General features: G+C 37.0%; 1 pseudogene; it reads left to right on the top strand.

The window, feature by feature from the left end:
* Positions 1 to 3,444: 3,444 nt before the first annotated feature.
* Positions 3,445 to 3,541, top strand: LOC130029229 (uncharacterized; annotated as a pseudogene).
* The last annotated feature ends 13,287 nt before the right edge of the window (positions 3,542 to 16,828 follow it).

Genomic DNA, 16,828 nt, shown 5'->3' with positions numbered 1-16,828 from the left:
AACATCTAATTTTTGTTGTGGGATGAGACAGCTCCTCTAGGGAATCAGTTAAGCAGACAAAATAATAATTTCCTTTTTTGTTATGTAAGTGTTGATGTATAAAATGTATGTGAAGACTGGAAAAATAGTACCACAGATATGGGACTTGTCTTTTGCTTGGCTGATCCAGATTTCATCCTGGCATCCCATTTGGTCCCTAAGACCCACTAGGAGTAATTCCTGAGCAGAGTGCCAGGAATAAACCCTAAGGATCACAAGTGAATCATGACTGTTTATTTTTTATTCTGCAACTTTTATAAATTTTTATATTAGTTCTTATAGGTTATTAGTTAGTCTTTCATTGTTTTCTCTACATAAAATTGTTATCTACAAAAGATATAGTTTTACTTATTCCATTCTCAGATGGCTTTTCTTTTTCTTGCCAAACTACTCTGAGCAGGACTTACAGTGCCCAAAAAAAGGTAAGAGTGGGTATTCTTGTTCCAAATATTAAAAGAGACATTTTCACCATTATGATGTGAAATTTTTACAAGTGATTTACCATAATTCTCATTCTTTTGTATTTATCTATCCAGGCTTTCTATTTTTTTCAATATAGTCTTCCTAGGTTGTGCATTTTATAAATTGACAATCAATAGGAATTGAATTGGTATGTCCACACTTAAAGTTCATAGCTATGTGCACCCCAGCTCAGTTTGTAGAACATGAGTCTCTTGAAGTTTATAGTTCTAACCTCAAAATCAGCCTCTCAAACCCAGGCTTCCTTCCTAGATTCCACTATTCCATGTATTATAGCTATTTTATTTCCAAATGCTGATCAGTCCAAGTATTTCAGAGTCCAGTGAACAGTGATCTGTACAGATGTGAAGTTCTGTAGCTGATTTAGACATAATTTCCCCCCAAAGGGAAAACATCACAAGCATTCATCAACTTTTGAATGAATTAAAAAATAAACATTTATTTTCAATGATACTCACCTTAAACATTTTATATGTTACTTCAATAAAATGTTTATTTTAGTAATAATAAAAACTACTTCAATAAACAATTACTTGTATTAACAATATTGAAGTAATGAATGTTACTTCAATAAAGTGTTTATTAAAGTGTTTGTTCTTTACTACAAACCTGCATGCAATAGGTACTACTGAGAGATAAAGAGGATTATATGTCTAATACATGCAACATGTATATATGATTATGAACACATATGTAGAAGACATTCAGGTATTAATCAATATCAAAAGCATTATTTTATGTTTAGGAATACTAAGACAAAGCAAATAAAATACCCTGTGCTTACATCCTCTATAAAAAGCAAACTTACAGATTTATTTAGAAAACATACCAGTGTTAATCAGGGAATAGAGTAATTTTATGAAGACATTTTGGAGAGTGCTAAAGATGTGTTGTGGTGGAAATTTGGTCCCCGACCTATCAATCCTGAGATACCCACAGCTCATCTACCACTTGATGGCAATCTCCTGAGAGACTCTGCCGTAGAGCCACACGTAAACTGACCCATTTACAAGACCAAGAGACATTGGAAAGTACTGAATGTTTAGTACTTCAAGTTGTTACATTTGGGGAGATAATCTTCCAGAAGCATATTATATATATATACAATATGCTGCAATATCTAATCTGACATATAGATATATAATTTTTCTATCATCATCTAACTTACCTACTTACTTACATACCTTTCTTTCTTTAACCTTACTATAATATAACTAACATTAATGTCTCAGATTCCTTAAATGATCTACCTTTGTCCTTTTTATTACAGAATACTTAAAAGTCAAGTCACAACTCATTTGTATTATTTCAGCTGACTTCCCATGATTGTCTTTTACCTACCTATCAGAATGATTTTCTACAAAATTAAGAGAGAAACTTTCTTCAAAATGAATGATAGTATTTATCAAAAACTTTAGTTTTCAATTGCCTGCAAGTTTCCCTTTGTTTTGCGACCACACCCAGTGGTGCTCAGGGGATGTTTCTGCATCTTATTTTTAGCTTTCAGGAGTGACCCTGGCAGTGCTCAAGGGATGATAAGGAGTGCCAAGGATCAAACTGTAAGCAGATTGCAGGCAAGGCAACCTACTATCTCTCTAGGCCCCTATTTGTAACATTTGAAAAATGATGATACATTTATTCCATATTTATTTCCTAATTTCCTGGACAGCCATGAAAGATACAAGCTCCAACATAGATATTGTATAACAGTAAAAAAATCTTTACCTTCAGGTAACTTACATTCTATAAAGAGAGTGACAAATAAATAATCCAGAATTGAATCAAATTATGACAAAGTACCACACAGAAAAGAAAAATGATGCGAATTTTCAGTTTAAAAAAATGCTCTGATTTGTATCTGTACCTCTGTACAGTATAAAATGAAAAGTACGTGTATGTTGCGATTAAAAAATATTCCTAGGTTCCAGATAATATGAAACATACAGATTTAAGACTGCAAACGAGTATAAAAGTGAATTGTAGAGAAATAGAAAACTCAAATGATTTAGAGAAAAAGAGCAAGACAGGCTCAATCTGATTCTATGCCCCTTCGAGTGGCTTGCCTCTGTGGAAGCATTTCTTCTTTTCTATGGGCAGGAGGACCTGGCTGAGTGGCTGACCCCGCATGTAAGAGTCCTCGTAGGCACCAGCTGCTTCATCCTGGCCTGCATCCTGCCCGCACCTTGCATAGGATGAATTAGAGATGTTGATCTTCCATCCGCAGCCACCTACAGCAGACAGCAGCCATTCCAAGGGGCCCCAAATGGCCTTGATGTTGTTTATGAGGTTGCTGTGAGTTGGTGCAATGGTTTGAAATCAAAGAGCTGCTGCCCTGGGGCTGAGCTGCTGTTGTCTAGGCAACTTTATTAAGAACCTTCTGTTTCTCAGACATGAAACCTAAATTAACTCTTGAGTCCTTAGAATCACAGCTTTTCATTTAAAGCCGGTCTTTGACTTTTGGGGAATTCTGAATCTCTTCAATTCAGTCATTTCTCCAAAGTCCGATATCTTAAAATATATACAACAAACGGAAATGGTCAAAAAGCACATTTATGGACACATTTTTGGCCATCCAGATGTCAATCACTCTGTTTCTATAATAATGTCTAACTCCAAGTTCAGTGATCACATTTTGGTTTAGCCTCCAATTCTAAGACCTTTAAAATATAAGCAAAACCCCACTGGGTGTGATATTTTTAAAACATATTTTGTCACCTAGTTCTATTATGAAAAAAATCGCTTGTGTATTTCCCACATCTTAGCAGCAGCAGCCTCTGGTCATCAGCACAGTATAAAATAAAAAGTACGTGTATGTTGCGATTAATGTACCTTTCTTTACAATTTCCAAATGTAGAGTCTCTTCTTCAGAGATGGAACACCCAGCTACTTCTTTAGTTGAGCAGAGGACAATAGTAAGCATTATATGTTCTTGCTTTGACAGCACATACACTAAAATTGGAGCGATACAGAGAAGATTAGCATGGCATATAACAGTAAACATGAAAAATAATAACCATTATATAGTTGCTGGAGCGATAGCACAGCAGTAAGGCATTTGCCTTACAAGCAGCCAACATGGCCGACCTGAGTTCGATTCCTCCACCCCTCTTGGTGAGCCCGGCAAGCTACCGAGAGTATCTCTCCCGCATGGCACAGCCTGGCAAGCTGCCTGTGATGTATTCGATATGCCAAACACAGTAACAAGTCTCACGATGGAGACGTTACTAGACCCGTTCAAGCAAATCGATGAACAATGGGAGGACCGTGACCCATGACCAATTATATAGTTACATACTATGCATCATGAATTATTTTAGACATGTCACAGTTATTAGTTTATTTAATCCTTTCAACAACTCTATCAGAAAAATGTGCTTGTGCACTTACTTCATAAATAACTTTATAACATGCACACTGTACCATTGTCCTCCCATTGTTCATCGATTTGATCAAGCGAGCCCAGTAATATCTCCATTGTGAGACTTGTTGTTACTGTGTTTGGCATATCCAATACGTCATAGCTATCTTGCCAGGCTTTGCCGTGCAGGCAAGATACTCTTGGTAGCTTGCCAGTCTCTCCAAGAGGGGCGGAAGAATCAAACCCGGGTCGACCAGGCCAGCTGCATGCAAGGCAAACGCTCTACTGCTGTGCTATGGCTCCAGCCCACTTATTCACAGAGAATGTAAATAACTTTCCCAGGATTGTAAATGAGTAAGATTCTGAGAAGAGTTTGAATTCTGGCACTCATGTTCCAGAGTCTTTGATCTGAGTTTTATAGCATCCCCCAAATTAGTTGCCTGGGTTTTGAAATCAGTAGTATGAAATACTGACATTTACTTTATAGGGGAATACCTAGGGATGTCAGGTTTCCTTCTGGCTATACATGTTTTGGTCACTTTGGGCAAAGTAGGGTGATAAAACCAGTCAGTAACATATAAAGCCAGTGTCCTAGCTGCTTTATTATCTCCTTAGCCCCCGTTTTGAACTGACATTTTAAAACTCTAAGATAAAATGTTCATGCTGTGAAAGGTATGCATGAACTAAGGCCAAATTAAAAAAAATGTAGATTTCAGAGTTATACCCCAAGGTTAGTTCATTAAGATCAGCATAGCCAAATTCTCAAAGTTCAGGCCCTCTACTTCCTCTTTCAACACTGTTATCAGTTTTGGGATTCAAATTATGTTTGGGCCTTATTGTACCTATTTTCCTTTTATTTTATTTCCTCACGTTAGGTTTTCTTAATTTCCTCATCAATAAGATTGACCTACTTTTCCTACTGCAGAGTTCAAAGAAAGTGAAACATACAAATGTTATATAAAGTATAAAGTATATGGGGGCTGAAGTGATAGTTCTGTGGGTAGGGGGCTTGCCTTGCACATGGCTAACCAGGGATCAATTCCTGGCACCCCACACAGCCCCCAGAAGCCACATGAGTGATTCCTGGGAGCAGATTCAGGAGTCAGCCTTGAGCATGGCATGTGTGGTCCAAACAACACCCCCAATAAACACACACACGCACACACACATACACACACACACAAGGTATAAAGACTTTCAGACATTCCTTCTGTTATAACTTGATCTATTGGATTATAATAAAATCATAGTATATAATATAATATAGCATGCAATATATAATAAATTATAAAATATACCGCATATCATATTTTTAAGGTAATGCATTATTGTGGTGGAGAGAGATAGTTCAGCAGATAGCCTTGTACACAACTGACCCCAGTTTGACCACAATTTATCCCCGGCAGCCCATTTGGTGCTTCAGAAGTGATTCCTGAGTACAGGACTAGGAGAAAGACTGAGCATCACCAGGAGTGTCCCACTTCCACCCCAAAAATCCCAAAAGTTCACAATTTAAAATAATACATTAGTAACCATTTACTGGTATAGATTGGAATATTCTAAACATGTGTTTCTTCCTAACAGCTTTAATTCTCTTTAGATTTTATTGTTAATGAGAAAATCATTTTAATTTGAAGATTTTATATTTAAAATATTGATAGCTTAAATGTAAGTACCAATGGGAGCCTAACTTTTAATCCTTCTATGCTAATGAATTGGGGATTAAGGAGAGATATTTGACTATCCACCCTGCGGGAATGAGACAGGCAACCAAGGACCGAAGGATGACAGAAAATAAATCCTTTGCAGACAGTATATTGTTACAAAATCTCAGCCTTGAGCTATTGGAGAACTTTATCCTGCGCCCCTTTATTAATGATTATAGTACCATTTATGATAATTTGCATAATTCTCATATCAAATGTGAATGTAGCACTCTTCATTAGAATCACGTCTCCATTTATTTATGCTACCCACATTGTTTAAGATGGATACCATACAATAGTGAGCAAAATAATGTCTAGTGAGAAACAGACATTTCAGACAAAACAGGTGAACAGTTATTGCAGCTTGATAAAGGCTGAGATAAGTGTGGGGACAGTTGGTCTGCTCTGATATCATGTTGGAAGAAAAGGAATGAATTTTGCGGGGCAGGGATGCGTTGTAAGTGATAACCTAACCTTAAAGCAGAAGCAAAGGAAAGAATTAGTTTAGCCCAAATGTTGTGGGAGGAAGTAGTGGGATTTTGTTTAAGACTCAGAGGATGTTATATTCAGTAAGTGAGAGAGCTGAGGTAGAGGAATTCAGAGCCAGAGAACTGAGAAGTGTCCCAGTAAACTTGAACATAGAGTATGAAGGTAAGCAATGTGAGTAAAAGAGGATGGAGACAAAGTTTTAGATGAGGCCCTTGATATTCTCATTATGTTTAGTTTGTTTGTGCAGTGGTGCATAGGGCTTCCGCCTGACTCTGTATTCAGAGATCACTATGGGTGGGCTTAGGGGACCAGATCAGATGCCAGAGATAGAACCTGAGTCAGTCTCATGAAAGGCAAATACCCTATCTAATATACTATTGCTTTGACTACTATCATTGTTTTAGAGGCAAGAAATTCACTGAATTCTGGAAGATGGCAGATTTGAGGTTGTTATATGACATCAAGTCCTTTTGTCCAGGTACCTGGATTTTCTGCTCAGATTTACTGCCTAGATTTGTGTTCTTTTGTCCAGATAACTGTGTCTTTTGCACAAGAATGGGAGCTGACCAAGAATGATGGAAATTTGGTAATTGTTATCACACAGAAAGTGACAATAATAATTAACAAAACATTTGAAAGAGCATATAGTAAAAACACACTGTAGGGCAGATATCAGAGAGACATTCCTTTTTATAAAGCATAGTAAAAGGATAATGCACTCCCAAAGCTAGACTTCACAACTTGGCTGAAGGTACTTAGACTTGGGGGGGAGGGAGGAGGAGAATAGCAGGTTTTCCAGCTCTGATTTGGGGCCAAGATTCAGTGGCTGTATCCTTGACTCGGAGATACCCTCCATGGGCTCTCAGCAGAAACAACAATCACTCAACAATTTAAAAAAAGTCATTTAAAAAAGACTCCTTCCCAAGAAACAGGCAATGGCCATTTCTGAACTCCTCATTGTGGAAATACATAGCAAGTTGCAAGTTCCCTCTGATTATCCAGAAGGGCAAGGAAGGGCAGAAGTGTTCTTCTCTGCTCAATGATCCGTGATGCTTGAGCAATATTCATTGTAGGCAAATTCAAGGCAGAGATTAGTTGAGATGTACCTCCTAGCAGCTCTCATAAATGAATTTAGTTCAAGTTGAATTAAGGTAATCTGGGAAAATGTGTTCCAAAATGATTTTCTTCAATATTGGGGACCCCAAATCATTGTGAAAAATAGTTTAGCACTTTTGGTAAATGTTTCTATTACTGGCTTATAATTCTATAGAAGTTAGACTAGGGATCCAAAATGAGCTTATTGAAATGGTGAACATTAAATGCCATTTACTATTGGCTGTCATGTTCTCTGAATGTATAAAGAACTCATCATTCTGTTTCGAGAGACTTTTCGCAGCTGGAGGGAGAATAGGTGTGGGGATGATGCTTAAAAGGCATGTAAAGAACAATTTGTCAAAGCTAAAAATCACAAATTATTGTTCTTGCTGAGGAAAGGTGACAGCATTTGAGAGGGGTTTCTTGTCTTATATAAGCCTATCAATCACAGGTTTATATTTCTGTGAGTAAGACTTCTCATATTACTTAATGATTTGACATAGAATTTTTGAATCCCACCTTATAAAAGTACTGTACAGACTGAGGATGCCAAGGAGGTAATAAGACTTATTTTTGGAAAATAAGATTTATGTAATTAATTGAAAGAAAGCAAAAGTTTGCAAATCTAATTCAGTTAAATTATTACCAAAATGTTATCCAGAAAAAGGAAGGTGATATATAGTTAATGTGGTAGCCATGGACTGGAAAAGTAATATTTGAGAGATAATAAGAGGGAAGACTAGGAAATGTGCAAAGATGATGAATAAATCTTCTCAGGGTCTGATGAAGGCCTAGAAAAGGAAAAGTTCATATGTTATTTGGTTAATTGGCATACACAATGGGGGGAGTGTATTAAGAACTTGCATTTGGAAATTTTAAAAATGACTGGCACCTCAAAGAGGATACCTAAGGTAAACAGGTGTATAAATCTATCTAGATTTCTGAAGAAAAATCTGGACTGCATATAAAGAGTAGTTTGTATAGTACATTGGTGGAGGCCAAATATCAATTTTAGGCGAGCACAAGTGCCCTAGCCCCAGAGCTTAAAGATAAGAACAGATGTCCTTACTTTACCCTTCCCACCAAAACAATCCAGAAGGACTGTCCTCTTCATTCTATTCTTTCCAAAAAGCCTAACTCTTACTTTATTTAAGTATGTAGATAAGATCAAGTGAGCACATTGGGGATTGTATGTTCATTCTGGCACCCGCTTATCTGCAGTCCACCCTTCCTTTTGAGTTCAAAACTCGTGACATCAGGCAGGATGATTGCTTAGATGACAAGAATCTGTCATCACCCTACATTAGGAGACAGCAAATTCGTGGTTTGTTGTGTATTAACATGTGCTAACGCTCACTGTATATTAACAACATGCAGAGGGCAGAGTCGTGGCTTGTTGTGAATTAACATTTAAGCATGATCAAAAGTCTCGCATACAAAAGTTCAAAAACAACCTCAGATGACTTGTCATTTTCTTTCTTACTCATCTGATATCCTAGCTCTCTACTTTCCTTCAAAGTCAACCTTCACTCTGTCTAACTTGATATAGTTTCTAACTGTCTGTTCTACCCAAGGCAGCCACATCATTGAATTCACTAGATGTTCCTCAGTTCTCTTCTAATTTGATCTGACTAATGATTTGTTCTCTTATATTACTCTACCTCTCTACTCTTTTGTGTGTGTTTCTTTTTTAAAAATTTTTATCAGTGAAACACCATTAGGTACAGTTGTAGACTTACAAATTTTTGTGCTTGGGTTTCAATTATACAATGAGCGAGTACCCATCCCTCCACCAGTGCCCATTCTCCACCACTACAATTTCCAGTATCCCTCCCACCCCCATCCCCCCATCCGCCCTGCCTCTGTGGCGGGGCATTCCATTTTGTTCTCTCTCTCCTTTGGGTGCTGTGGTTTGCAAAAGAGGAATTGAGTGGCAGTCATGTTTGGTCTATAGTCTACTTTCAGCATGTGTCTCCCATTCTGGGCAGATGTTCCCAACACCCTTTATTTGGTTCTCCCTTCTCTATCTGAGCTGTCTTTACACCTAGAGTGTGCGGCTATCCTTCAAGTCACAGAGTAAACCTCCTGGTACTTATCTCGGCTATTCTTGGGTGTTAGTCTCCTATTTTGTTACTTTATATACCCTAGATGAATGCAGTCTTTCTATGTCTGTCCCTCTCTTTCTGACTCATTTCGCTTAGCATGATACTTTCCATGTACTACCACTTGTATGTAAATTTCATGACTTCATCCTTTCTAACAGCTACATAGTACGCCATTGTGTAGAGATACCAAGTTTCTTTAACCAGTCATCTGTTCTAAGGCACTCAGGTTTTTTCCAGATTCTAGCTATTGTAAAGAGTGCTGAAATGAACAAACAAGTGCAGATGTCACTTTGACTATACGTTTTTGGCTCTTTGGGATATATTCCAGGAGTGGTATTGCTGGGTCAAATGGGATCTCAATTTCTAATTTTTTTGAGAATCGTCCATACTGTTTTCCAAAAGGACTGAACCAGTCAGCATTACCACCAGCAGTGAAAAAGGGTCCTGTTCTCGCCACATCCACGCCAACACAGGTTGCTTTTGTTCTTTTGGATGTTGCCCAGTCTCTTTGGTGTGAAATGATATCTCAATGTTGTTTTGATGTGCATGATGATTAATGATGATGATAATTGATGTAGAGCAATTTCTCATGTGCCTTTTAGCCATTCGAATTCTTCTTTGAGAAAGTTTCTATTCATTTAATTGCTGCTTTTTTGAAGGGGTTGGACGTTTTCTTCTTGTGGAGTTCAACCGGTACTTTGTATATCCTTGATATAAACCCCTTATTGGATGTGTATTTGGCGAATATCCTTTCCCATTCTGTAGACTGTCTTTGTATTTTGGCCATTGTTTCTTTTGAGGTGCAGAAGCTTCTTAGTTTAAGATAGTCCCGTTTGTCTATCTCTGTTTTCACTTGCTTGGCCAGTGGCGTGACATCTTTGAAGATACCATTAGCTTCAATGTCATGGAGGGTTTTGCCAACTTTGTCCTCAATGTACCTTATGGATTGGGGTCTGATGTTGAGGTCTTTAATCCATTTTTGTCTTACTTTTCTACATGGTGTTAGGGTGAGATCTGAGCCCACTTTTTTGCATGTAGCTGTCCAGTTTTGACAGCACAATTTGTTAAAGGGGCTTTCCTTGCTCTACTTCCCTTTTCTTGCCCCCTTATCAAAGTTTAGATTATCATATGCTGGGGGGGGGGGGGATGTCAGTATATTCAACCCTGTTCCATTGGTCTGCAGCTCTGTCTTTGTTCCAGTACCATGTTGTTTTAATTATCACTGCTTTGTAGTAGATTTTGAAGTTAGGGAGATCGATTCCTCCCATTTTCTTTTTCCAAGAATTGCTTTAGCTATTCGTGGGGTCTTATTGTTCCATAAGAATTTCAGGAGTGTTTGCTCCATTTCTTTGAAGAATGTCATGGGTATCATAATAGGGATCACATTGAATTTGTACAATGCTTTGGGAAGTATTGCCATTTTGACAATGTTAATTCTCCTGATCCATGAACAGTGGATATTTTTCCACTTCCTCGTGTCCTCTTTTATTTCCTGAAGTAGTTTTTTGTAGTTTTCTTTGTACAGGTCCTTTACTTCCTTAATTAAGCTGATTACTAGGTAGTTGATTTTCTGGGGCACAATTGTGAAGGGGATTGTTTTCTTCATGTCTCTTTCTTCTCTCTCACTATTTGTGTATAGGAAAGCCATGGACATTTGGGTATTGATTTTATAGCCTGCAACTTTACTATACAAGTCTATTGTTTCTAGGAGTTTCTTGGTAGAGGTTTTAGTGTTTTCTAAGTATAGTATCATATCATCTGCGAATAGTGAGAGCTTGATTTCTTCCTTTTCTACCTGGATGCCCTTAATATCATTTTCTTTCCTAATAGCTATTGCAAGTATTTCCAGTACGATATTGAACAGCAGTGGAGAGAGTGGTCATCCTTGTCTAGTCTTTGATCTTAGGGGAAGGCTCTCAATTTTTCCCCATTGAGGATGATGCTTGCTGTAGGCTTGTGATAGATTGCTTTAATTATTTTGAGGAAAGTCCCCTCTATCCTCATTTTGGAGAGGGTTTTCATCATAAATGGGTGCTTGTTCTTGTCAAATGCTTTCTCTGCATCTATTGGTATGATCATATGATTTTTTTCTTTTGTTTATATGGTGGATTATGTTGATTGATTTCCAAATGTTAAACCATCCTTGCATTCCTAGGATGAATCCCACTTGGTCATGGTGCATGATATTTTTGATGAGTTGTTGAATTCTATTTTCTAGTATTTTGTTGAGAAACTTCACATCCGTATTCATCAAGGATATCGGTCTGTAGTTTTCTTTGCTTGTGATGTCTTTGTTTTCTTTTCGTATTAGAGAGATACAGGCTTCATAGAAACTGTTTGGGAGAGTTCTGTTTCTTCAATTTCCTGGAATAGCTTGAGAAGAACTGGTAATCGTTCCTCTTTAAATGCTTGGAAAAATTCGCTAGTGAATCCATCTGGACCTGGCTTTAGTTTTTGGGAAAACTTTTGATTACAGTTTCAATTTCCTTGATGTTATTAGGTCTATTCAGGTACTCTAGATCTTCTTGATTAAGCCTTAGGAGATTATAGGAATCCAGGAAGTTATCCATTCCTTCTAGGTTCTCTTGTTTCATGGCATGCAGACTTTCAAAGTAGTCTCTGGTGATCTTTTGAATTTCTTCTCATTTCTGATTCGGTTTATTAGGGTCCTCTTTCTCTTTCTTTGTGAGTGGTTTACCTATCTTGTTTATTTTCTCGAAGAACCAGCTCTTGGTTTCATTGATCTTTCAGATTGGTTTTTGGTTTCCATGTTGTTGATTTCTGTTCTAAGTTTTATGATCTCTTTCCTTCTGCCTGATTTGGGCTCCTTCTGTTGATTCTTTTCTAAGATCTTGAGCTGTGAAGTCAAGTTGTTTCTGTGGGCCCTTTCTTCTGTACTAAGATATTCTTGCAGAGCTATAAATTTTCCCCTTAACATGGTTTTAGCTGCATCCCATAGGTTCTGGTAGCTCATGTCTTCATTCTCATTTGTTTCCAGGTACCTTTTGATTTTGTCCTTGATTTCCTTCCTGACCCACTCATTGTTCAGCACTGAGTTGTTTAATTTCCAGGTGTTTGACTTGGTTTTCTGTCTCTGTGTGTGATTCACTTCTATTCTCAGTGCATCGTCGCCTGAAAAGATTGTTGATACTATTTCTATCTTCCTGATTCTATTGTCTACCTCTTTATTTTTCTTCCGATTGCTTGGGATGTGTTCTGTCTTAAATTCTCTGAAATCCCATCTCTTCTTCCTGGGAATTACTTGGGTTGAGACTTGTGTTTGGAGGAAATCTTTTTGTTTTTTTTTTTGGGGGGGGTGATATAGCAATTTTATTAAAGACAGTAGAAAACTAAGCATTACCAAAAATAATATTTTTTCTTCTAAAAAGTGTATCTTAGATATTTAATGTATAAATACTAAAGCCATATCCTAGAAATAACAAAATACAACAGCATCTAACTTAAAACTTGTCTAAATCTATGAGTGCAAGAGAGGTTGTACGGCTAACCTACTGGCATCCCATATAGCCCCCTCAGCACTGTCATGAGAGATCCCTGAGTACAGAACTAGGAGAAAGCCCTGAGCATAGCTGGATAGGGCCCCCAAATCAAAACCAACACAACCTTATCAAAATTTATCTTTGATTAATTCAAGATGGAACTTCAGAACTAATAATCCTATTTTGTTTTACACTATGAATAGCAAGAAGTTCTGGTTATATATTAGTTGTCTCATTGATTCGTAATAATAAAAGTCACTACAGTCATCTTTACCCTCTTACTGTATATCTCATGGTGCACCATAGAACCTAAGAGCTTCTCTAATGCAGAAAATAATTCTTCAATTTAACAGGAAATTTCAATACAATCCAATGTGCATGACAGAAATGCTGTAAAAAATACACCACTTTCAAAGTTGTGTTTCACTTCAGCCTAAGTGCAGTGAGTCTACTCCATGGATAAATGAGTGAGAGTCCAACAGCTCTCCATAACCATTTCCAATAACTGAAGTCTCCGAGCTCGAGCTCTTACCAACATATCCTGGTAGGAATATTGAAAGCCAGAGAGGCACACCTTTTATTATTATTACTTCTGTGTCTATCTCTATTCATTTTTATTCCTTAGAATGTACTCAGCTCTCTTATAGAGTGTTTAAATAATAATGTCTTTGAGTTAGAATGTTGAAGGAATAAAAGACACTGAGGAGTGGGGAATTTTAATTAGAGTCATTTTAATAGCCTGTAAACTGAGGATAGAGTTTATAAAACGAGTTACTACGTGAACCAGAAATGGAACAAGGATCCCTGATTCTCAACTTGCCAGTTAGCTTTGGGTCTTAACATATCACATAATGTCATTTTCAATTCCATTTAAATATCCATAGTGTTTTATTCATAGACACTCATGCTGCCAACAATTTCTTTTAGAAACTGGCTCCAATTTCATCCCCCCTTTTCCAATACATAACAAGCATGTAGGCTCGAAATTGCCAGGAAAGAAATGGGCACCCATCCTTACAAGATTAAAAAGACACAATCATCACAGCCAATGATAAAAATTTCTATTCTTAATTGGCTTTGATAGGGAACAGGGATTTGGTTCTTAAGACCTGCAAGTAGTCACACAAATATTGGAAAAGTGAAGAGAGTGGTAATTTTCTAATGTCCCTGATTCAGGCCATCTGTGCTCCCCTAACTCTTCCCCAGAATACATTCTCATGCAAAATAGCCTCTTCTCTTGTTTATTTTGGAACGCAGCTGTTGTCTTGATTGAGCCTAACAGATAATGGAAGCTTTGTTGCTCCTTTTCCACCTCCTCCAAAGAAGTGATTACTGGGATTTGACCAAGCTGGGAAGGAAAGGGAAGGAAATATTCTTGCTATTGAAAATCTAGATATATGTGAGTTCTAATCCTTCAAGTATGATTACTTATATTATTAAAATTTGGAAATATAGGTATATAGATAGGTGTGTACATACCTATATCAATAGAAATGTATATCCCATTTCTACTGAACTTGGATGTTAATTATTTTCTTTCTTTACAGGGTGTTGATGTATTTATCCTCACATTGTTACTACTTAATACATTCAGTTATTTTAGTTGAACTTTCAAAGATTCCCTGCCCCCTAGAATTTACTTTCTTCAAATTAAGAGGTGAATTATAGGGAACAGACTGATTTGCTCTTATAATCTAACCCTGAGTATTCCTCTCCAAAACAGTCAGTCCGTGCTCCTCTAAGCGAGTTGAAATACTCCGGATTACATTGTTTAAAACAAAAACTTAAACTTCTGCTGTTCTAGTTATGTCATTATAGAATTATATGAGACTTCTAATATTTAAATTGAGAAGGGGAATGAAACTTACATAATCTTATGAATGCTTTATTACAGAAAATAATACAACACAAAATATAAACATTTGAGAAAAAAAGATAGCAAAAAATGGCAAAAGTGCTTACAAAGTATTAATTACCTAAAACACTTCTCTAGGTTTCTACAACATATTTGTGCTGCATGTATTTTTATTTTCTCCTTACTATACAATACGTTTATAATTTTGGTTTTTATTGAAGAATAAATTTGGGAAAGATTAATTTTTCTCCTATTTATTTTGCTTTTGGGCTACATCCAATTGTGTTCAGTGCTTACTCCTGGTTCTGTACCCAGGGTTCCATATGTGGTGCAGAGAACAGAACCAGAATTTGCTGAGGGCAGATCAAGTGCCTTAACTCCCTTATTATTACTTTAGCCCTCTGATTTATTCTTTACTGGGAAAATTACATATTTTTCTGTTCATAGTAAATCATCATTAACTTAGTTTTGATTATAAAACATGTGGTTCCACAAGCAGACTTACCATTTCTGATACTGCTTACTATCAGTGTCTGGCTTATAAATACTAAAATTTAATGAAATTTACATTGCACTGTTTTTATAAAAATAGGTGGAATTGGGGAACAGAGTGATAGTAAAGTATTTAGGGTGATTACCTTGTATAAGGCTCATACAAGGTTTTTATGCCTGGTACTTGATGTTGTCCTTCAAGCCCCATGAAATGATTCCATTAGATTTGATTCCTGGTACACCTATGGTCCTTTAAGCCCCACATAATCATTACTGGGTGTATCTGTCAAACTGACAATATCTGTCCATCTGTCTGTCTGTCTATCTCTCTAAGCTTTGATGTTACTAGCTCTGGAGTCAACTTCATGCCAGAGGCAATAACAGATGAAATAAACATGGCAGTGATTTTAAGACATTGGCAAAGTACATGACTGCCTCCTGAGATTTTGCCTCATGTTCATCTGACATCTCAAACTGGGACCAGTCTCCTAACTCTGGCATATAGATGGAACCTGCACAAAATTATAGTGATAATATAAAGGTGAAAAGGCAGAGATTCAAACAGAGGTTGACTTCATGTAGTGCAAGTGCCTGGCCCCGGGTACTATCTCTCCAGCCATATAATATTGGTTCTATTCATACTATGAGAAGTTAAGGATACAATCACTCAAAATTTTATATGGAAGATAAATCATATAAAGAGATCAATAAAATATAGGAAAAAACAAAAGCACATGGAACTAAATAAAATACAATCATAAACTGGTACATTAAAGCTATAAGTTCTCCAATTAAAGTTACATATCAAACTGCATAGAATAGCAAGGTCAAGATATTCAAAAGCACTTATAAAAAACAAGACACAGACGGTTCAAAAATAATTTTAGAAATGATGTCAGATTAAGAGCATAAGAAGAAAGCACTAAACACAAGTACGAGTTCATAAGATTAAAGTACCAATTCAGCAAAAAGATGAGATAATTCTAAAATTGCATGTAACTTACATAAAGCTTCAGAGTTTGTAAAGTGAATGTAAACAGAACTAAAGAAAACAGCAAAGATTCCTAATCACACAGGGAAATTTTAGCATTGTATGGTCAGTAAGTACTTGACATCATTGATAGAAGAATGTGTGAGGATATGGAGGTCTGGAAAATCACAGTCCACCCAAATGGCCAACTTTATGTTTAGACAAATCTAAAGCCAAAAATGATGGAGTACATTAGAAAACAAAAAGGAAAAGATGGAAGGAAGGAAGGAAGGAAGGAAGGAAGGAAGGAAGGAAGGGAGGGAGGGAGGGAGGGAGGGAGGGAGGGAGGGAGGGAGGGAGGAATGGAGGGAGGGAGGAAAGAAAGGAAGGGAGAAAAAGAAAGAAAAAAAGAAAGAAGGAAGGAAGGAAGGAGAGAAAGAAAGAAAGAACAAAAGGAAGAAAAAGAAAGAAAGAAAGAAAGAAAGAAAGAAAGAAAGAAAGAAAGAAAGAAAGAAAGAAAGAAAGAAAGAACAAAAGAAAGAAAAAGAAAGAGAGAGAGAAAGAGGGGCTGGAGCAGTAGTACAGCAGAGAAGGCATTTGCCTTGTACAAGGCCTATGGGGGTTCATCCCTGGCATCCCATATGGTTTCCCGAGCACTACCAGGAGTTATTCCTAAGTGTAAAGCCAGGAATAACCCCTGAGCATTGCTGGGTGTGACCCAAAGAGCAACAGAAAAAAG

The sequence above is a fragment of the Sorex fumeus genome, unplaced genomic scaffold (genome assembly GCF_029834395.1).
Source record: "Sorex fumeus unplaced genomic scaffold, SorFum_2.1 ptg000003l, whole genome shotgun sequence".
Taxonomy (NCBI): domain Eukaryota; kingdom Metazoa; phylum Chordata; class Mammalia; order Eulipotyphla; family Soricidae; genus Sorex; species Sorex fumeus.
Note: the sequence above shows the minus strand (reverse complement) of the source record. Positions and strands in the feature narration are given on the sequence as shown.